Consider the following 21,573-nt stretch of genomic DNA (forward strand, 5'->3'; position numbering starts at 1 on the left):
CTGCTTGAACATGCGCAGAAGCACAAACCGCTCCGTGCGCGTGCACAGAGTGGTGCTTTGTCAAGCATCCTTTTTGTCGAGCGTCCGGGGCTCCAGAATGCATCCCAGACTCAAAACAGGGTACCACTGTACTGTATTTATTTTTCCTGATTTGAACTATAAAATGGTGATTTTCTTAAGTCAAAATGAGAATACCCCTAAGCATTTTTTTAGAAAAAAACATTGAATAATAATGATAATAATAATAATAATAATAATAATAATAATAATAATAATAATAATAATTATTGCACCCCACAGAGAAACCAAAGCTAACAGATTCAACCATCCCTAAATCTCCTGGCTAAGAGGATTACAGGTAGCATAGTGGAAAAGACTCCTGCCTGAGAGCCCAGACAGCCACTGCCAGGGAACAGCAATGCTACTATCAGCAGATGCTGGTACCTTTTTGCAATTGTCAGGACCCAGCTCCCTGGTGGGCTCACCTCAGATGCCTGTCCTGGTGTCATGGACAGGTTGGACGCAGAGGAATGATGGAAGGAACCAGCTGGGGGACCACCAAGAGAAGAAGAAAGCTCAGAGACTGGAGAGTGGTGGTAGGATGACAGTGAGTGGTCAGAAGAAGAAGGTGTTGGAACTTGAAGAGTTAACAGGGCTTAGTGAGCAGGGAGAGTTGGTGGCAGAGGCAGAATCTGAAGCAGGTGAGGGGGAGGATGGAGGCAGAGAGGCAGAGATGAGTCCTGCTGGTGATGAAGCCAGGATCTCTCCCCCGCCTGATGCAACAAGCTCTCCTCCTCCCTGGTCTCCCAGAACCAGAAAAGGGCCAAAACGGGCAGAGCCGCAGCAGACTACATGCAGGCGCAATCTCTGATCACTAGGGGGAAAGCCCTGAAGAGGAAGGGACTTTGATGGCTGCGGGGAGGTAAGGACTTTCAGTCTTGGCAACTGATTCATGGGGCCAGACCTACTCAGCCAAGTCCGTGAAGACTGTGTTTTTGCAAATAAAGAGCCCCTTGGGCTTGTTGATCAGAAGGTCAGCAGTTCGAATGCCCACGATGGGGTGAGCTCCCGTTGCTCTGACCCAGCTCCTGCCAACCTAGCAGTTCGAAAGCATGCCAGAGCAAGTAGATAAATAGGTACCGCTCCGGCGGGAAGGTAAACAGCATTTCCATGCGCTCTGGTTTCTGTCACGATGTCCCGTTGCGCCAGAAGCGGTTTAGTCATGCTGGCCACATGACCCGGAAGGCTGTCTGCGGACAAACGCCGGCTCCCTTGGCCTGAAAGCGAGATGAGTGCCACAAGCCCATAGTTGCCTTTGACTGGACTTAACCGTCCAGGGGTCCTTTACTCAGCCAAGTGTGTCAAGATTGTGTTTTTGCAAATAAAGAGTTAATTCCAACTTTGAAAGATATGACTTTCTGCTGGCTCACTCTTTGGCACCTAGCCTCCTTTTTCCTGTGCTCTAACTAGAGTTGGGCGGCCTTCCCAAATGTGGCAAATTTTAGTGGCTACATCTTCTTGCCTTCAATTAGAATTCAGTAAGCCCAGAGACCTGGTCCCTCCAGAAGGGCCTTTGCTGAGGGCTTCCTCAAATGCAGAGAGATGGACAAGTGACAAGAAGCTAAGGGCCTCTTCATATGGTTCTGGGATCTGACAGTGGCTTTCAAAATGCCTCCTTGAACCCTGCTGTTATTAAGCCCCAGCCGCAAAGTATGTCCTACTCGAAGGCTACAAATGCTTAGCAGAAGGAGTTTATATGCTGTACAAGACACAGCTGTGCTCTCGAGTTGGCACATAAAAATCTCTCCAGCTGTTAACCCTGAACTTCAACCTGGGGGGCAAGGAACATAAAAATAGGATTATTATTTTTTGTTTCCATGTCCTTCGTTTTACTACATCAACATGCCGCTTGTGGCCAAAGATTTTTTTTTATGCCCTTTTAGCAACCTTGAGTAATATAAGGGAAACAGAATAGCTCAATGTCATAAGGAAGGCTTGGCTTGCGAAATGTTTATCGCTCGTGGGATGTTTCTGTTTTCCGGAGCCAAAATCAGGGCATTCTTCTGTCTCGATGCCAAACAAGGGACCGACAAATCTGTCAGTTTGTGTTTCTCATTTGTTATTACTATCTCAAGTTCAATTTGCCCCCTTTTCTTTATTTTTAATGGGGGGGGTTAGAAATCTGCATGGAAACCACACACTTTTTATGCAGCTTTTTCAATTATACACATTTCGGCAAGGATTTCCCCCTTGATATAATGCATGCTTGTATGTTATTTTCACTAAAATATGTGTTCCTGTGCACACTTCCTGCAAACACCTACCACATTTATTTGCTGTATGCAATTTTTGGCTGGAGAAGCGCATTGCAAAATTCAGGAGTGCAATTTCTGAAGGCTAACTGGGCTTTGGTTTGCAGGAAGTGCCAATTTGACAATGTGAACTGGACAAATTTCGCAGTCCTTGTAAAAAAGGGGGGGAGTCAGCTTTGATTAACCCTTTTACAGTCCAAACCGATGCTCCTGTTCAGCATGCGCGAGCAGCAAACCTAGAAGTAACCTGTTCCGGTACTTCCGGGTTTGCCGCGGACGTCCGCCAAAATGGACGCTGGATGGGGCAGACTTATACGGAGGTACCACTGTAAGTGGACAAAAGTGTGATGGTTCAGAATTTATCTGGTTAAATTCCCCTGGTGTGTGTCACCTGCTAACGTCAGCTTACAGAAGCTGGGCGGAGACAGAAGCTTTTAGAAGCTAAGAAGGAGGAGTTTTTTCCCTGTACTTTCACTTCTCTCTGTGTATCTGAGAGAGAAAGACGTGCCTTTGGACATGGCTGAAAGAAGCCCTGGACTTTAATGCTGTAATGTATGAATAAAGAACTGTAAATAGACAAACCTGTCTATGTGTGCTTACAAGAAGCAAGACTGCTTTACACGCTGTGCTTCTACTCTGCTAAAAAGCCGTGACTGAAAGGAGAGACAGCAGGAGTTATTGCGCAGCTTGAGAGGAAGCCTGCCGGACCGCTGTAGGTGATTGATGCGGATCGTAAAGCTGTCAGACGTCGCGGCCCCATCGATCAGGGAAGATCGATATCTCCGCACAGGTTATGGGGTGTCAGAAAACGCTCGTAAAGCAGTCGGTGTGAGCTCCAGGAACGCTTTGAAGTCAGCGTGGGTGCCGGAGAGCAGATGATTCATTGCCTGCTTCCGTGAGACAGTGAGAGCATCTGATACACAAAGAGCTGAAAGCTGAGACGCAGCTGAAATATCGTTTCTCCACGGAAGGGAAGGCCGGAGGAAGCTGGTACGGAGTAAGTACAGCTTGGGGCACCCTGGGAGAACGGGAGAAGATGGCTGAAAGCCAGAATATACCGCTGGAAAAGCTCACTCTAAAGAGTTGGGCAACGTGGTCCAGACAAATAAGGGGATGGTTCTTGGTCGAAGGGCTCTGGGAAGCAAGCCAATGGGAGCCAAAATCACCCCTTGGCCGGCCAGCAGCTGGAGCAGGTGAAGCAAGCTGTGGGGCTGTGTTGGCTGAAGATAGCCAGAGGCTGCAAGAGCTAGAGATGCTCAAAGCATGCGTTGATGCATCACTGAGGCCTCATTTGGAGGGCGTAACGACAGCGTGGGCTGCCTGGAATTTGCTGAAGGGCTTGTGTGAGGCGTCAGCGAAAAGCCAAAGCCCTGGAGAAAGCCCTGGAGAGGCAGAAGGATGCCCAGAAAGCCCAATGGGGGCTGGGACAGTGTTGGGGAGCTGTTGTAATGCTTCTACACGTCTGTGTGATGGACTGAGTCCTGGAGAGGCTGAACTGGCAGGCCCTGTTCCCGATGTCTTAGCCTCTAGGAGCGCTAGTGAGCAGATCGGGGGGGCGAAGAGTTCCAAAGGCAAGTTTAAAAGGCTTTCCCTTTGTGCTGAAGCAGAGAGGAGCTTCAGGGGGGGCCAGACTGGTGGAAGGCACCGTTCCAGAAGGAGGAAGGCCAGGCCAGCTGGGAGGAGCCCCGGGCAGTGTTTTTCCACTGGAGTTCAACGTCGGCGTGGCAGTTGCCCCCACCGGAGCAGAGAGCCGATGCAGGATGTTTGCACAGACTTTTCCCATGGGAATCAGGCAGGTTTCCATGGCAACAGGCCTGGGAAGACAGGCAGGCGTGGAACTGAGCCAGGTGGTCGTGGTAAACAACAGGAAGAGTCTTATCAGGTTTCTGCGAATATGGCAGTGTTTGAAGACGGCGGAGTGGAAAATTTCCAGCTCAGCCTTGTAATAGACTCTGCAGCTAACCGCAACATGGTTCCAGAGACCCCTGCAGTCGAGAGGTGGAATTGCACAGCAGTTCCGAAGGGACTAACTATTAAGTTCGCGAATGGACAGAAAACTAGAGTTCGCAAATGCACTAATGTCTATCTTTCTGTTTTACAGGAGACGGTGGATTTTTGTATTGTTCCAGAGATTCATCACTGTTTGCTATCTGTGCCTTATTTGTTGAATAAGGGGTTCAAAGTTTGTTTTGAAAATGATGTCTGCACAATCTCCAGAGAGGGGAGGTTACTGGCCAAAGTGCAGAAGGGACAGAATGATCTTTTCATTCTTAAAACGTCTCTTGGAGGTGAGGGGAAGGTTGAGAAAGCACAAGCGTTGCGTGCTACAGTTCCCAACCAGCGTGCTACAATTCCCGCTCATCATGTTACATGTGCATGCGTATGGCATCAGAGAACAATTCATGGGTCGGTAGAGGACTTGCAGACTCTGCCCGAGGTTGCCACGGGGTGTAGGATTCAAAATTGTGGAAGTGCCATTGATTGTGACACTTGCAAGCAGGCAAAGGTGAGAGGGTGCAGTTACCCAAAGGTGGGACGTGTGGCCACTAAACCTTTTGAGTTGGTACACATAGATTTGGCCGGTCCTGTCAAGGAACCAAGTCTAGGGGGGGCCAGATTTCTGCTAACTTTTTTGGATAATTTCTCGCAGAGTTCCTGGGCTCACGGTCTCAAATCCAGGGAGGATGCAGCACAGCTGATCAAGAGCTGGATTGAGGGGGTGGAACAGAGGTTCTCCACCAGGGTTCAAGAGATCATCAGTGACAGAAATGCTGAGTACACTGGTTCTGCGTTGCAGAAGTTCTTGCAGAAGAGAGGGATACGCCACACAGTTAATTCACCCCAGCAAGGGGGGGGGGCAGAGCTGAGGAGTGGAGCTCTGGTTAAGGCTGCACAGGTGATGCTGAAAGAAGCCAGGTTGCCTCCTGAGTTTTGGGTGGAGGCTACTAGGGCTGTGTCATTTACCTGGAATCGTGTCTATAACTCACTGGTAGGTGACACACCGTTCTCTTTGTTAAATGGCCGCAAACCCCAGGTTCACTTTCTGCGGACTTTTGGGACTCCTGCGCTTGTTGCTTTGCCTAAGGCTTTGCAAGGGCCAGATGGAGCCAAAGTCCAGAAAATGATCTTCTGTGGGTATGAGCCAGATGCCCGTGCATGGCGTTTTGCTTACCCATCAGGTGATCAGAGTAAGGTGCTGATCAGTAAACACGCTGAGTTCTTAGAGGAGGGTGTAAAGTCAAAGACTCCTGTCAGGCGTGATGTTCTCTCAGATTGTCTCTCTGACCCAGAAGACAGTTCTGATGAGGCAGAGGAAGAAGGGGCTGAGGCTGCTGATGACGACCAGGTCACTGACCAGGGTCAAGAGCAGGATGTGGCATCTCCACAAGCTGTTATGAGACTGCCCAAGAGTGCGCCTAGTTCTCCTGTGAGTGTAATGGTGAGGATTCGAAGACGCTTTAAGTCAGAGAGTGAATCCCATGATGCAGAGGATACACCTGCTGATCAAAATGAGTCAGGGGGAACACCTGAGTTTGTGCCTAGGAGGTCCAGTCGCACAACGAAAGGTATCCCACCAGAGAGGTATCAGGCCACAGGTGCGTGGGTAAGTTTCGCACAGTGCGATTCTGAGAGTTGTGAGGTGGTTCCACAAATGCCAAACAGGTTTGCCAAGGGAGGGCACAAGGCATTGGGGAAGGAATTGATCTCACAAGGTGTTACTGAAGATGTTGCACAGGTATCACGCAGGGACACAAGGGGGGGGTGTGATGGTTCAGAATTTATCTGGTTAAATTCCCCTGGTGTGTGTCACCTGCTAACGTCAGCTTACAGAAGCTGGGCGGAGACAGAAGCTTTTAGAAGCTAAGAAGGAGGAGTTTTTTCCCTGTACTTTCACTTCTCTCTGTGTATCTGAGAGAGAAAGACGTGCCTTTGGACATGGCTGAAAGAAGCCCTGGACTTTAATGCTGTAATGTATGAATAAAGAACTGTAAATAGACAAACCTGTCTATGTGTGCTTACAAGAAGCAAGACTGCTTTACACGCTGTGCTTCTACTCTGCTAAAAAGCCGTGACTGAAAGGAGAGACAGCAGGAGTTATTGCGCAGCTTGAGAGGAAGCCTGCCGGACCGCTGTAGGTGATTGATGCGGATCGTAAAGCTGTCAGACGTCGCGGCCCCATCGATCAGGGAAGATCGATATCTCCGCACAAAAAGTACAAAGATTCATAAAAAGGCTTAGGGGTATGCGTACCCCCAGGAAAAAAAGCGCTGATCAATATAATTATTCTAATCTGAATTTCAGCTACACATTCAAAACGGTGTGTGTGCGCGCATGTGGGTGTGTGAAACAAACTTGAAAATTCATTTTTTAAACATGTCTCCTAAAATACATTGCTATAGGTTTGTAGGTGCTGGGGTTTAAAATTATTTACTAAATTTGTATACCACCCTTCATCCGTAGATCTCAGGGCGGTTCACAACATAGAATTTAAAACCGTGTCCCTTGTGTGTTTGCGCTGAGCGCTAGCTGCTTCTCATCCTTTCATTAGCATGTGTGAAAGACTTATTAACTTCCTACACTGTGTATTAGACACCTCGCTAATCTCTTGAAATCAGCATGTGTTAGAAAGCAACGGAGTCAACTAATTCCCCTTTAAGGTGTTAGCCTGGGGTGATGTGTCATCCATACAGCAAGAGGACCAAAGGGTGAGGGACCTTTGCCTGTGTTAAAAGAGGCCAGCGCTTATCTGAGCGAGGGGAGAGCAAACTGGGATGGGATTTGGAAAGCAAGGCAAGCCTAGGAGAAAATCAGGACCCCCTTAAATCATAGAATCATAGAGTTGGAAGAGACCACAAGGGCCATCGAGTCCAACCCCCTGCCAAGCAGGAAACACCATCAGAGCACTCCTGACATATGGTTGTCAAGCCTCTGCTTAAAGACCTCCAAAGAAGGAGACTCCACCACACTCCTTGGCAGCAAATTCCACTGTCAAACAGCTCTTACTGTCAGGAAGTTCTTCCTAATGTTTAGGTGGAATCTTCTTTCTTGTAGTTTGGATCCATTGCTCTGTGTCCGCTTCTCTGGAGCAGCAGAAAACAACCTTTCTCCCTCCTCTATGTGACATCCTTTTATATATTTGAACATGGCTATCATATCACCCCTTAACCTCCTCTTCTCCAGGCTAAACATGCCCAGCTCCCTTAGCCGTTCCTCATAAGGCATCGTTTCCAGGCCTTTGACCATTTTGGTTGCCCTCCTCTGTTCCAGTTTGTCAGTGTCCTTCTTGAACTGCAGTGCCCAGAACTGGACACAGTACTCCAGGTGAGGTCTGACCAGAGCAGAATACAGTGGCACTATTACTTCCCTTGATCTAGATGCTATACTCCTATTGATGCAGCCCAGAATTGCATTGGCTTTTTTAGCTGCCGCGTCACACTGTTGGCTCATGTCAAGTTTGTGGTCAACCAAGACTCCTAGATCCTTTTCACATGCTGGTGCAGATTATCACGGCAGGCTCAGGTTGTAGATATGCGTAAAGAAACCAATATCATAAAGACATCACGGTCTTCACTGTGCTTCATTGTCCAAACAGAAACACAGACCCAGAGTAAAGCATGCCTGGAACTCCCTGAAATCTCACATTGCTGTCGAAATTGAGGGGGTGGTGTGTAGCAACATTTTAATATGCAATTTTCTCTAACACGAAACATTTTTGCGAATGTAATTTTTAAAATTAAATTTCCAAAAATTTTCAATTTAAATAATTACAGAACAATTTTGTTTTCTAGATTGAGTTCCTACCCTCACCTCCGCAGCGTTTTTACTCAAACCCTTTTCAGCTACATTACAGAACTAACGTAGAACAATTTCGAAGGCCTGGATGTGCCAGTGTAACACATGTGCACCCAATATATGCATTAGGTTATTGCCCCAAATATTTGCATTTTAATGCAAATGAAATTGCATTAATGCATTTGAAATGGTGAGGGGGCCTGAAGCTCAAGCTCCATCAGTTTTATCTTATATCCGCCCCTGGGTGCCAGTAAAACTGCCACAGAATTAATTTATTGCTGTGAGCATGTTGCAACGGGGAGGGGATTTGGTTTTCTGCCTCAATTAGCTTCGTCTCTAGGTCATTCCCCTCCTCTGTCGTGCTCCATTTCCTCTCTGGCCCTCAAATCCAGCTTCTCGGCCCTCTTCTGCATCGCAGGGTAATAGTAATTTGGGGTCAGCGGTAATAAAACATTGCAGCAACTACAGCTGTTGTTCTTTCCCTGTTTGTGTGTAAACCTCTTCCAAGACCACCAGCTCAACATCTCCCTCACATTTTGCTGCATTCCTTATTACCCGAGATGAACTAAATAAGGCACTCAAGGGAACGAGCTCCTCTTTTCGCGGTTTTGCTGTTTCGCACGTGCCAAATACCACTGGACCAGAATGTAGCGCTGCGAAGGGAGATGATTGACACTTGCAACACACTCCAAACGCTTTGGCGGTTCGTTTTCCCAGCAGCATCAGGCGACTCTTATTCAGATCAAATGAATATTCTTACCAATCCGGTCTCGGGGACAACAACGCTTTCAAATGTACAGTCATACTTCTTGTTACATGTTATGTACTGAAGTTCTCACCCTGGGCCAGCAGGGGGATACTGTAGATAGTTATGCAAATAAGGGATCAAAAGTGACGTTCAGTGATTGGATAGTTTTATAAAGTTGTTACAGTAACGTTGTACTGGAGCTCTATATAAGCAGGCTGGCTGAACCCTTCAGTTCAGTTCTGTTCTGGCCTGCGAATAAACAAGAGCTGTCTGAAGAATTGCTGTGTCGTCTGATATGTTCACCCACAACTTAACACTAAGTTTTCTCCATATGCTTTTTCAGGTTGCGTCCCGCGGTGACCCGGAAGTACCGGAAATGGTTACTTTCGGGTTTCGCCACTCGTGCATGCGCAGAAGCGCAAAATGACATCATGTGCATGCGCAGAAGCGGCAAATCGCGACCTGCACGTGCACAGACGTGGGTTGAGTTTCAGGTTTGAACAGGGCTCCGGAATGGATCCCGTTCACAACCAGAGGTACCACTGTACTCCGATAAGAGATCAAGAAAACACCAGGGCAAAAATGTGTCCTACAATGAAAGAGCTCAGAACAACTACCCTGTAAATAAGTTTAGACCGAGAGATCATGACTGCATTTGCACATACCACTAAGCCAACGTTATAAGGAGGCACCATGACAAAGGTAAAGGACCCCGGACGGTTAAGTCCAGTCAAAGGCGACTATGGCATTGTGGCGCTCGTCTCACTTTCAGGCCAAGGGAGCCGGCGTTTGTCCACAGTCAGCTTTCCAGGTCCTGTGGCCAGCATGACTAAACCATTTCTGGCACAACGGGACACCATGACGGAAACCAGAGCACCTTCCCACCGCAGTGATACCTATTTATCTACTTGCACTGGCTTGCTTTCGAACTGCTAGGTGTGCAGGAGCTGGGACAGAGCAATGGGAGCTCACCCCGTTGCGGGATTTGAACAGAATCTGTAAGACAGGGTGTTAATTGTGAAAGCCGAAGTAGGGAAGGAAGGAAGTCTGGGCGTGACAAAGCGCAGGGTAAATAAGAAGATACCAAAATGTTGAATGTAAGAGTTTATGTTTTATTTAATTTTGTTTTTGAAAATCAATAAAAAACATTTTTTAAAAAAAGAGAACACGCTTTGCGGGCTTCCCATAGGTATGTGGCTGGAGAAGAGGATTCCGGACGAGATGGGCCTTTGTCCTGATCCATACAGTAAAATAAAACAAATTTTACCTTGATACTCTTTTTAAATTTTATGCATCTCTTTGGGTGGTGGGGAAGGGGGGAACTGTGTCATGGTGCCCAACCACCTTAATCCAGTTCTTCCCTAATGCCATGTTAGCTGCCAGAGCTTTCGAACCTGGAACAAGGCGTTGTCAAAGTTGTGAGTCGAGTTGTGCAAATCCACTCCCTGGCCAGATTCCACAGATGGCTGTGAGCTGGTGTAATCTCAGCTGGCAACTGTGAGCAGTTAAATGAACCCTCTCACAGTGGTATCTGGGATTATGCTAAACACGGCAATTGCATTGCTCTGGCGGATCAATCATGCGCCCTCGGAAGATCACGGAGCCGGAGGAGATCCCTTTGCATGGAAAACAGCCACTCTCAAACGCACAAGATCGGCATTTGACTTCATTGACTTCTGCACATCATGAAGTGCCCTGTCTAAATTTGACGGTTCATGCAGATAATAACTCAATCCACCCTAGCAGTATCTTGGAAATATATTTGTCAGCTCGGTTCATGCATATGCAGTTGCAATTCATTTTTCCTCAACCCACAGAAAGCATGCTTCAAACGGATGCTTGGCTCTTTGTGGAAATGGATACAAAATGTATTTTTATTTTATTTTTGTGAATGATTGTCCAGTCTACAAACATTTCGATAAGCCTTTGGCTTTGTAAAGGGAGATCTCTTTGCCTCACCACACCACACCCCACAACAGCAAAATATTACTAGCAGTTCTACCACATTCTAAACAACTTTGTGCAACCATAGATATTATGGTTTTGTGTGCAGATAGCATCTCAAGATACCACAGGAGCCAGCGCTAAATCTTAAGCGGAAAGAAATGCTCCCCAGATCTGAAAAACTTTCTCTCTTTCTGGGCTGTCGCATTTCAAGCATTCTATGAATTGGGAAGCACCCCCTATGGACACTGTATATCATTTCCTGCCTTACGGGAAATAATCTGAACATTTGCTGACTAACTTGTCCTAGTTTAGGTCTTCCACCCACAGGCACTGAACTGAACTGATTCACCCCTCCGTATAGCTTGTAGAGGCAGAAATACTGTTCCAAAGGGGAAAAAATTAAGTGTTTTGAATCATAGAAGAGTTGGAAGCAGCCACAAGGATCATCTAGTCCAGGCATGTCCAACAGGTAGATCGTGATCTGCCGGTAGATCACCGGACGTCTGTGGTAGATCGTGGTAGATCGCGAGATGCTTAGTGATTCCACCCCCCAAGAAAGCTGTGCTGGTCCCGTGGGATAACCATGAGGCGTGGTCCGAGTCCAGTCCAAGGTCAAGGGTGCAGTATTGAGGCTGTCCGTCAAAGCTGAAGCTGGGTCCAAGACAGGGAGTCGGGCGAGGTCAGGAGCTCTAGCAGGACAGGGTTCAGGCAGGAACTGGCTACCAATAATGTTGCTCCCGCAACTTAGGACTGGGGCTGGCTGGTTTTTATCTGCCCCGAGGCATAGGGCGGCCCCCTATCCTCTGGTGACTCGCCTCTCCTGGCCTGGAGGTGAGCATTCCTCCTGCAGGAACTTAGTTCCCTCCGTCTCTCGGCCCTGAGCCTCTGTAGCTCAGGAGAGGCTGGAGGGTTACCGGACCCAGAGGCAACCTCAGCTTCCCCTGACAGGGCTGGGAGAGGAGCACCTGCAGGCAATGGGTCCTCGATCACCTCCAGAGCCAGAGCGGATTCAGCTGGTGCCTGCAACTGAGGACCCAGCACAGGTGAGGACCTTTCAGGCTCAAGCTCTAGCCACGGCTCAGCTGGTTCTGGACTCCTGTGCAGGCTGGGATTCCTCAGCTTCAGCCTCCGAGTCCAAATCCCAGGCCATCACAAAAGCTTTGGCTTACCTGTCAATAACAATGGGCAAATCACAGCCAGTATTTTTATAATGTGGGTAGATTACAGTCTCTTTGGAGTTGGACATGGCTGAATTCTAGTTCCACCCCATGCAAAGCAGGAATCTTTCACCCAACATGGGGTTCGAACCCGCAGCCCTGAGATTAAGATTCTCACGCTTTACCGACTGAGCTAGTGGACGGTACTACCCCCTGGAAAGCAGTGGGATTACCTATGGGGGACTAAGAGGCAAGGGGCTGCTGGACTTTGAAAAGCTGATATCACTAGATCAAGGACATCAGTTTTGAATTAATTAAACTAAATATTTCCCATTGGAATTTGAATCAACATGCAATTGATTGTCACTGTCTCGAATTTTATCATGCAGTTATCTTCCTTAGTGGGTCATGCAAACCACTATTCTGAATAATGTTTTTTATAGGGTGGGGTAGCGGGCACTGGGGATGAGTTTGTGGAACCAAGGGGGGGGTGGCCCAAAAATGGGACCCGCTGGTCTAATGCAATAATAATCAGTGTGTGAAGTAGGCTGAGAAAGTAAGAAGGAATCAAGCATCTCTATGTTGCCCTACCTTCCAAAACAGGGGCTTGCAGAACAGGCTGGCTGCTGCCTGTTGAAACTGGTGGGGTGAAAAGCAGGGAGGTCAACAGTAGGTGGTGACAGAGCCAATGACAGGTGATACCTGCTCTATCTAAATTCGCCCTCCTCATCATCTCTTCTGAGTTCTACAATGGCATCGCATGAGGCTAAAGATTCTGCAGAGTGGCAGAATCGTAGTCAACAAGGTTAATCCGAGGTGGCACTGGGTTTAGGGTGCCGCAGGTGGGTCCCCCACACAGGGTGCCATGCTGAAGGTGCACACAATTGAGAAGGTCCATAATTGAGAAGATCCATTTGGGGGTGCCAGGTTTTGCCTTGTTCAGGGCGCCAAAGTCCGCCCCTGCACAATTCTCGCTAATTGAAAACTGATGGCGCCAACCCCTGGACTGGTTCGGGACTGACTGAGGTTGGTGGGGTAGCACCCTGTTCGTCCTCATGGACCACCCTTCACTGGCTGTGAGGGTGCACACCTGAGGGATGGGTGCTTCTCCAAAAAACTGCCCACCAAAAAACTGCCACCTCTTTCATCAATTTCACCTCCCTCTGCCACCTTTAGGCAGGCGCCCTTGCTAGATTGTTTTTAGACGTCTGCCAAAGGCCTTTTTATTTCAGCAAGCCCATCCAGAAATAAAATTGGACAGTTTATTTATTTGTTTGCAAATCCGTGCAGCTTTATTGGCAAGTGAACATGCTTAACAAGCAATCTCTTTCCTCAGATTCTAATCTGTGTTTCATCCTTGGTTATTTTGTGTGTGTGCATTCCTTGCTTTCTAATGGCTTTGTGGATTTGGGCTGCTTCTGTGTCAATAATTATACTGTGTATACCACCTGGAGGGTTTTATGATTGAGAGGTAGATATATCTTTCTCACTATAATAAATATATTAATTAAAGTCCCCTCCCCCCAAAAAATGGGGGGACATGAGAATGGGGAGGCAGTGAAGGCAGTGGTAGGAGGGCTATCACTTCCCTGCCAGAGAGAGCAAGGGAGGAAAGATTGCATTTCCCAGCATGCCTTAGTGCGAACGTGACTCTTAATTCCATCCATTTCCCCCCAAGGGCATGATGGGACATGTAGTCACCATTCATTCCCCAACTACCACATGAACTGGAACCCTCTCTGTTGCCTTCATCACCTCTGCAAGGAAAAGGTGAGACATGATGGGACATGTGACCAGGATGATGTTGAGGATGTTGAGCATACCAGCCAACTTTTCGAGGACGCATTCCCATGTGAGTCATGTGACCCACTCCATACTCTCAACTCAGAAAAAGTGCTTTGGGGGTGAGATCTTTTGAGGCACCCCAAAAGTGCTTTTCTCAGGGTGAGAGCACACAAGATCTCTGCACCCAACATGGTTGCCGCAATCTCACACAAAAAAATGGGCTGTCCTTTTTCCCCAGGGCACTTGGGAGGTTTGTATAAAGGACCCCTGACCATTAGGTCCAGTTGCGGACAACTCTGGGGTTGTGGCGCTCATCTCGCTTTACTGGCCGAGGGAGCCAGTGTTTGTCCACAGACAGTTTTTCCGGGTCATGTGGCCAGCATGACTAAGCCGCTTCTGGCGAACCAGAGCAGAGCACAGAAACGCCATTTACCTTCTCGCCAGAGCAGTACCTATTTATCTACTTGCACTTTGCTGTGCTTTCGAACTGCTAGGTTGGCAGGAGCAGGGACTGAACAACGGGAGCTCACCCCATCGCTGGGATTCGAACCACCAACCTTCTGATCGGCAAGCCCTAGGCTCTGTGGTTTAACCCACAGCGCCACCCGTGTCCCATATGTGTAAAAGTAAAGGGACCCCTGACCGTTAGGTCCAGTCATGAATGACTCTGGGGTTGCAGCGCTCATCTCGCTTTACTGGCCGAGGGAGCCAGTGTACAGCTTCCGGGTCATGTGGCCAGCAATCTCACGCAGAAAAATGGGATGTCCTTTTCCCCCAGGGCACTTGGGAGGTATGTATATGTCAGGCATAAAACGGTTGGTCGAAGGAACATGGCACAGGATAGAACGGGGGGAAGTTGGAGGCCACAATGCTTCTGAATACCAGTTGGTAGAATCCACAGGAGGCGAGAGCGGTCTCGTGTTCAAATCCTGTCAGAAAGTTTCCCACAGGCATCTGGTCGGTCCCTGTGAGAACGGGATGCTGGGCTTGACAGGTCATTGGCTTGATCCAGCAGACCCTTCTTACTTTCTGGAGTTAAAGGGCTTATTGCCTCCGTACGTTTTCATCAACCAGAAACAACAGTGAGTGCAAAACAGCCCACCACTACCCTTTGTAATGTAGTTGATAGTGAGTATTTCCAAAAGGGAAGCCTTGTGGTCGAACAAGTGCCTGAACAACACACCCAACCAAATGGTAAATTGTGCGCTGTGGCAGTTTAAAACAAGTGGGAGCTGCAGCAAAATGTTGCTGTGTTGAATTCAGGGGTTTCAGGCACTCCATTCCATTCCCCCTTCTTTTTCCTGGTTGTTTTTTTTATGACCATTGAACATACTCCCTGAGCTCCATGTCTCTTTGTGCTCCCCCCCCAAAAAAAAGTTATTGCCCTTTACGCAAACATTGAGGTTCCCCTGAGTCTGTGGGTGGGTGGTGGTGCTGTTATGGCAATGTAAGGAACGGCACTCACTGCCTGAACATTGGAAATAGAAAGGATCTTTCTTTCTTTCTTTCTTTCTTTCTTTCTTTCTCTCTCTCTCTCTCTCTCTCTCTCTCTCTCTCTTACACACACACACACACACACACACACACACACAAAGGTGTAGCCTGCAGAGTTTTTGATGTCGCAGATACTGCATCAGGAACTGATTGGATAATAATCAAGCACCATCAGTTCCTAATGCATTGCCTTCAGCATCTAAACGAGCATCAGCAAAATTCTCAAATTAACCGGTCCAGCTATAGTACAGTTGCCCCCACTTGGTGGTTTTTTGGTTTTTTTTTAAAGCCAGTTCCAGAAAAAGGTCTGATGCCCCACCAACATTTTGCTCAATGCAGAATGCCAAGCAAGTAGCATACCTGTGTTCTGCTGCTTTCCCGGGCATTGGGTCCTCGGTGACACATGTTGTTTGCTGTTCAGAAATGATTCTTCAGGGTCGTGGTGGCAGTAGGATCCCAGGACGCAGTCCCATTGTTGATACTGTTTGTGCTTTCCAATCTTTCAGGGCGGCCATATTGCTTCGTTTCCAACCACTACACCTCCCATCACTTCCAGCCGACATCCTGTCACATTTTATAAGACCGTCTTTCGCCATATGAACCTCCCCGGACTCTGAGATCAACCTCTGAGGCCCTCATTATACACCTTTAGGTGCCAGGCAAGAACCAGGCTTTGGGTTGATTGACACCTGGTGCCCTTTTATATGTGTTGTGGGAGGGGAAATTACTGGTTTGTTGTTGTTCATATTTTTATACAGTGGTACCTCGGGTTAAGTACTATATATATATATATATATATATATATATATATATATATATATATAATGAATTTTTATTAAATTTTTCAAAAAATCTCCAATCATACAAATTTCCACATCATATATTTTGACTTATTGAACCTCCCTCAACTCCTCTGACAATCATCCGTAGTTAAATTTCTATCTTCACATTCCTTAATTATAGTATCGCCTTTAAATAAAATTTTTCTGTCCTCATTTACATTCTTGCAATATTCCTTATTTTTTTCACAAAGCTTCTTTAAAACACACTAGCGTTGTATGTTCCTCACATACAGGTTTCAAATATTCTCTGAATTTTCCCCAGTCCTCTAGAAACTTATGGTCTCTTTGAAGTCTGATTTTTCCAGTTAATTTGTCCAGTTCTGCATAGTCTGTTAGTTTTGTTCTCCATTCTTCCAAAGTCGGTAGTTCTTCTTGTTTCCATTTTTGGGCCATCAATATTCTCGCTGCTGTTATTGCGTATTGAAAGAGTTTACAGTCCCTCTTATTTATTTCCTTTTTAGTTATTCCCAGTAAGAAGGTTTCTGGTTTCTTTACAAAGCTATATTTCAGCATTTTCTTTAACTCATTATATATCATTTCCCAGAACCCCTTCACTTTCTTACACTCCCACCACATATGAATAAATGTACCCTCTTTCTCTTTACATTTCCAACATTTGTTACAGGTTTTGTACATTACCTCGGGTTAAGTACTTAATTCGTTCCGGAGGTCCGTTCTTAACCTGAAACTGTTCTTATCCTGAAGCAAAGTTATTAACCTGAAGCACTATTTCTGGTTTAGCTGAGTGTGTAACCTGAAGCGTATGTAACCTGAAGTGTATTTAACCCGAGGTACCACTGTATTGTAATTTTATTTTGCAGACCAACTTGAGGTCTACAGAGGAGGTGTGCAAATATTAGTATTATAGGTAAAGGTAAAGGAACCCCTGACCATTAGGTCCATTCGTGGCCGACTCTGGGGTTGCAGCGCTCATCTCGCTTTATTGGCCGAGGGAGCCGATGTACAGCTTCCGGGTCATGTGGCCAGCATGACTAAGCCGCTTCTGGCGAACCAGAGCAGTGCATGGAAACGGTGTTTACCTTTCCGCCGGAGCGGTACCTATTTATCTACTTGCACTTTGATGTGCTTTCGAACTGCTAGGTGGGCAGAAGCAGGGACCGAACAACAGGAGCTCACCCCATTGTGGGGATTCAAACCACCAACCTGATCGGCAAGCCCTAGGCTCTGTGGTTTAACGCACAGCGCCACCCACATCCCATTAGTATTATACCATAAAGCAATTTCCCAGGGAATTGCTCAGCAAAATGGTATCCGGGCAGATTTTGGCTGAATCTGCAAAATGTCCGGGGAAATCTGGATGTATGGCAAGTTGGGCTCAACAGCTTGGTCCAGATTTCCACTTTGGGGGATATGGCAACCCTGCCATAAATGCTCCAGTTTATTTCTTTGTCACACTTTTGATGTGCTAAAGTGCAAAAGTGCCTCTCCAGACAGCAATAATGCGGTAACATTGGGGAAGCATAGCAGAAGACCTAATAAGGCAGAATGATATGGCGATGGTCCAGTTTAAGTCCAGCATGAATGCACCATTATTGAGTCAAAGAAATACTGCAGAATGTACCAGTCTGGTGGGATGCTTTAAATATATGGCCTCTTAGTTCTCATGAAAGGTCACTTACCTTTCCCGCCCCGACCTGGCCACAGTGATCCATGTGACGGGCACCTCCAGGCTTGACTACTGTAATTCGCTCTATGCGGGGCTGCCCTTGAAGCTGTCCCAGAAACTCCAGCGGGTGCAGAATGAAGCAGCGAGGCTCCTCACAGGGTCTCTGCCATGGGAGCATATTCACCCAGTGCTTTTCCAGCTGCACTGGCTCCCGGTGGAGTACATGGTCAGATTTAAGGTTCTCCTTTTGACCTTTAAAGCCCTTCACGGCCTAGGACCCTCGTACCTACGGGACCGCCTCTCCCGGTATGCCCCATGCAGAGCCTCAAGGTCCATAAATAGCAACACCCTAGTGGTCCCGGGTTAGATTAGCTTCAACCAGAGCCAGGGCCTTTTCAACACTGGCTCCGACCTGGTGCAACGCTCTGTCTCATGAGACCAGGGCCCTGCAGGATCTGATTTCTTTCCGCAGGGCCTGTAAGACAGAGTTGTTCCGCCTGGCCTTTTGCTTGGAGCCAATTTGATTCCCTCCCCCTCTTTCTTTTTTCTTTTTTCCTTTCTCCTCCTGTGATGAGGCTGCATTTTAATACTTTAATGTTTCAATATTTTAATGTTGTACTTTAATCTTGTTTTTAAGTTGTATTCATTCAACTTGTTTTTATTATTGCTTGTTAGCCGCCCTGAGCCCAGCCTTGGCTGGGGAGGGCGGGGTATAAATAAAAATTATTATTATTATTATTATTATTATTATTATTATTATTACACTTGTGGTATCATGTTGGGGCCTCCTTGATGTAGCCTTTCCACATTCTGGGCTTCCAGAAGTCTTTTTTCAGATGTGCAATAAAAGAACGCTGAATAAATGACAAAATGCTCATTTGTTAACACTTTTGTTTTCCTGTCTTAAAGGGCCATCGGACAGAAATGCCTTTCTGAGCTTTATAAGGTGCCCACAGAAGACCGAGTTGGAGGCCACACGACATCGCCTCTCTTCTGACTGCCCATCGGATGTTATTTGCATGCTAGCATCATATTCCAGTAAGGGTATGAAATAAGTTACACCCAAGGAGTTTGCTCTTGGGACGCCCCATCCGAGATGCTCGCTGATGAGTAACTGGCCTTTTAAGGCCGGAGACCTCCCCTGTTGTGTTGAAGCTCTGTTCCATTTGGCCTTGGGTTTGAGCAGATCCGCAGCCCTGTCTATAAACCTCTCTAATCCAATCCTTCCGGGAGCTGCAACTTCTTGCCTAAACCAGAGTTGACCTACTCAGAAACACATAGCTCAGGGCTGACTCACACAGGCCGCTCCGAGGGAGCTGTCACTCAAGGGCCTTTGCACCGCGTAATGCTTCTCATATGGCCGGAGACGAAAATCCCTGGTCTTCAGCCTGAGATTGCCTTCAGACCAATAGTCCTGAGCTCCACGGGCTGCATTCCTTCCTGGGAAAGCATCCAGGGGCCTCATGCTAGCAGTGGATGGGTTCTGGGGCAACACATTGAAAGGTCATGTTACCTTTGAACAAATGGGCGAGTTTCTACACTCATACACGAAGCCTCTCTGTCCTTTGGCCAAGCGAGCAACAGGTACTATCACAGTTCAGAGACTGGTGTGATATTCAGAGCAGTGCTCCTCAGACTTGGGTCCCCGGCTGCTGTTGGACTACAACTCCCATCATCCCTTGGCCACTGGTCCTGCTAGCTAGGGATGATGGGAGTTGTAGTCCAACCATAGCTGGAGACCCAAGTTTGAAGAACACTCCTCAGACTTGGGTCCCCGGCTACTGTTGGACTACAACTCCCATCATCCCCTGGCCACTGGTCCTGCTAGCTAGGGATGATGGGAGTTGTAGTCCAACCATAGCTGGAGACCCAAGTTTGAAGAACACTCCTCAGACTTGGGTCCTCGGCTGCTGTTGGACTACAACTCCCATCATCCCCTGGCCACTGGTCCTGCTAGCTAGGGATGATGGGAGTTGTAGTCCAACCATAGCTGGAGACCCAAGTTTGAAGAACACTCCTCAGACTTGGGTCCTCGGCTGCTGTTGGACTACAACTCCCATTATCCCTTGGCCACTGGTCCTGCAAGCTAGGGATGATGGGAGTTGTAGTCCAACCATAGCTGGAGACCTAAGTTTGAAGAACACTCCTCAGACTTGGGTCCTCGGCTGCTGTTGGACTACAACTCCCATTATCCCTTGGCCACTGGTCCTGCTAGCTAAGGATGATGGGAGTTGTAGTCCAACAGCAGCTGGAGACCCAAGTTTGAAGAACACTGGTTGAGAGTGTCAGACTAGGACCTGGTAGATCAGGATTCAAATCCCCACTTAGCCATGAGACTCACCTTGGCCCCAGTCAATGCCTCTCAGCCTTACAGGGTTGCTGTTTGGATTAAATGAGGAGAGGGAAAATCCTTTAACCCCACCTTGAACTCCTCGGAGGAATAGATGGAGTATAGATGTGAGAAATAAATAAATACACTTCCAAAAAATCAACCAACCAGAAGGAGGGTATGACGCAAGGCTGGTAAGAGGCGTGGCATGGGGAGAGGGCATGTGACTCGGGAGTGGGTGTGGTCTGGGGAGGTGTCACCACAGGAAAAAAGCTGCCCCTTTTTACACAAGGCTTGGAGCAAGGGGCTTGCAGAAGAAAAGGGGAGAGGTCGGAACACCATGTGATGATGGCTAGAGCAGGCATAGGCAAACTCGGCCCTCCAAATGTTTTGGGGGGGACTACAACTCCCATCATCCCTAGCTAACAGGATCAGTGGTCAGGGATGATGGGAATTGTAGTCTCAAAACATCTGGAGGGACCGAGTTTGCCTATGCCTGGGCTAGAGGAACCTGCATGCAAAGACCAGGGAGAATGGCTGGACCCAAGCTTGCTGAAGTTATGAGGAGAGCAACAGGAGACACCCTTGGAGTGTGATGCTTTGCCCTCCCTCCATCAAGGCTGAGTTGTATATATGTATAAATAAAACCATATATCTTAAAGACACTACAGTCTCCGCCGTGCCTCATTCTAAAGGAACACAAGCCCTGGTTAAGTGCCAAGACCCCTGGAACCTTGCTACCACTTTGCAGAGATTGGCGTGGCCTGTAACATGGATGAAAGGTGGGGAGGGGATGTTATTAAACTTGTAGGGGGGTGGTAAGGAGGACAGGGAGTTGGGGAGAAGGTGTGGTGCAAGCAATACTCTGCCTACACTGGCTCTTCCTCTCCCCCACTCTGATACACAACTTTAGGGTTTTGCAAGGCCCTCGATCCATTATGGGGCATTGAGCGATCCAGCATGTATCAGGCCCCAGACCAGATCAATAGTGCCTTGCCCCCTCTTATTATTTATCCATAGGATGCTGCATTAAGTCCTGTACTTAGGGGGACTACACTATGTTCCCCTTCATGGATCACTGCCTTGCCGATCATGGCCACTGGTCCCATCACCTCCTGGCAAATAGAAGGGGAAGAAATGGAGGCAGTGAGAGATTTTATATTCTTGGGCTCCATGAGTATTGCAGATGGTGACAGCAGCCACAAAATTAAAAGACGCCTGCTCCTTGGGAGAAAAGCAGTGACAAACCTAGATAGCATCTTAAAAAGCAGAGACATCACCTTGCCAACAAAAGTCTGTATAGTTAAAGCTATGGTTTTCCCAGTAGTGATGTATGGAAGTGAGAGCTGGACCATAAAGAAGGCTGACTGCCGAAGAATAGATGCTCTTGAATTCTGGTGCTGGAGGAGACTCTTGAGAGTCCCATGGACTGCAAGAAGATCAAACGCATCCATTCTGAAGGAAATCAGCCCTGAGTGCTCACTGGAAGGACAGATTGTGAAGCTGAGACACCAATACTTTGGCCACCTCATGAGAAGA

At 47.6% G+C, this 21,573-nt stretch overlaps 2 long non-coding RNA genes across 3 annotated transcripts in view; both read left to right on the forward strand.

Moving 5' to 3' along the window:
• The window catches only part of LOC309366117, a 96,448-nt gene extending 80,582 nt beyond the window's left edge, over positions 1-15,866 (forward strand). For both annotated transcript variants that reach the window (XR_014166520.1, XR_014166521.1), the window contains exon 3: positions 15,743-15,866. This is a non-coding gene — a long non-coding RNA (uncharacterized lncRNA). The remainder of the gene's footprint in view (positions 1-15,742) is intronic.
• Positions 15,867-16,766: 900 nt separating this feature from the next.
• LOC309365973 overlaps positions 16,767-21,573 on the forward strand; it is a 103,971-nt gene continuing 99,164 nt past the window's right edge. The window contains exon 1 of the long non-coding RNA XR_014166336.1: positions 16,767-16,869. This is a non-coding gene — a long non-coding RNA (uncharacterized lncRNA). The remainder of the gene's footprint in view (positions 16,870-21,573) is intronic.

Source organism: Podarcis melisellensis (assembly GCF_964234715.1).
Source record: "Podarcis melisellensis genome assembly, chromosome: 3".
In the NCBI taxonomy this organism is placed as follows: domain Eukaryota; kingdom Metazoa; phylum Chordata; class Lepidosauria; order Squamata; family Lacertidae; genus Podarcis; species Podarcis melisellensis.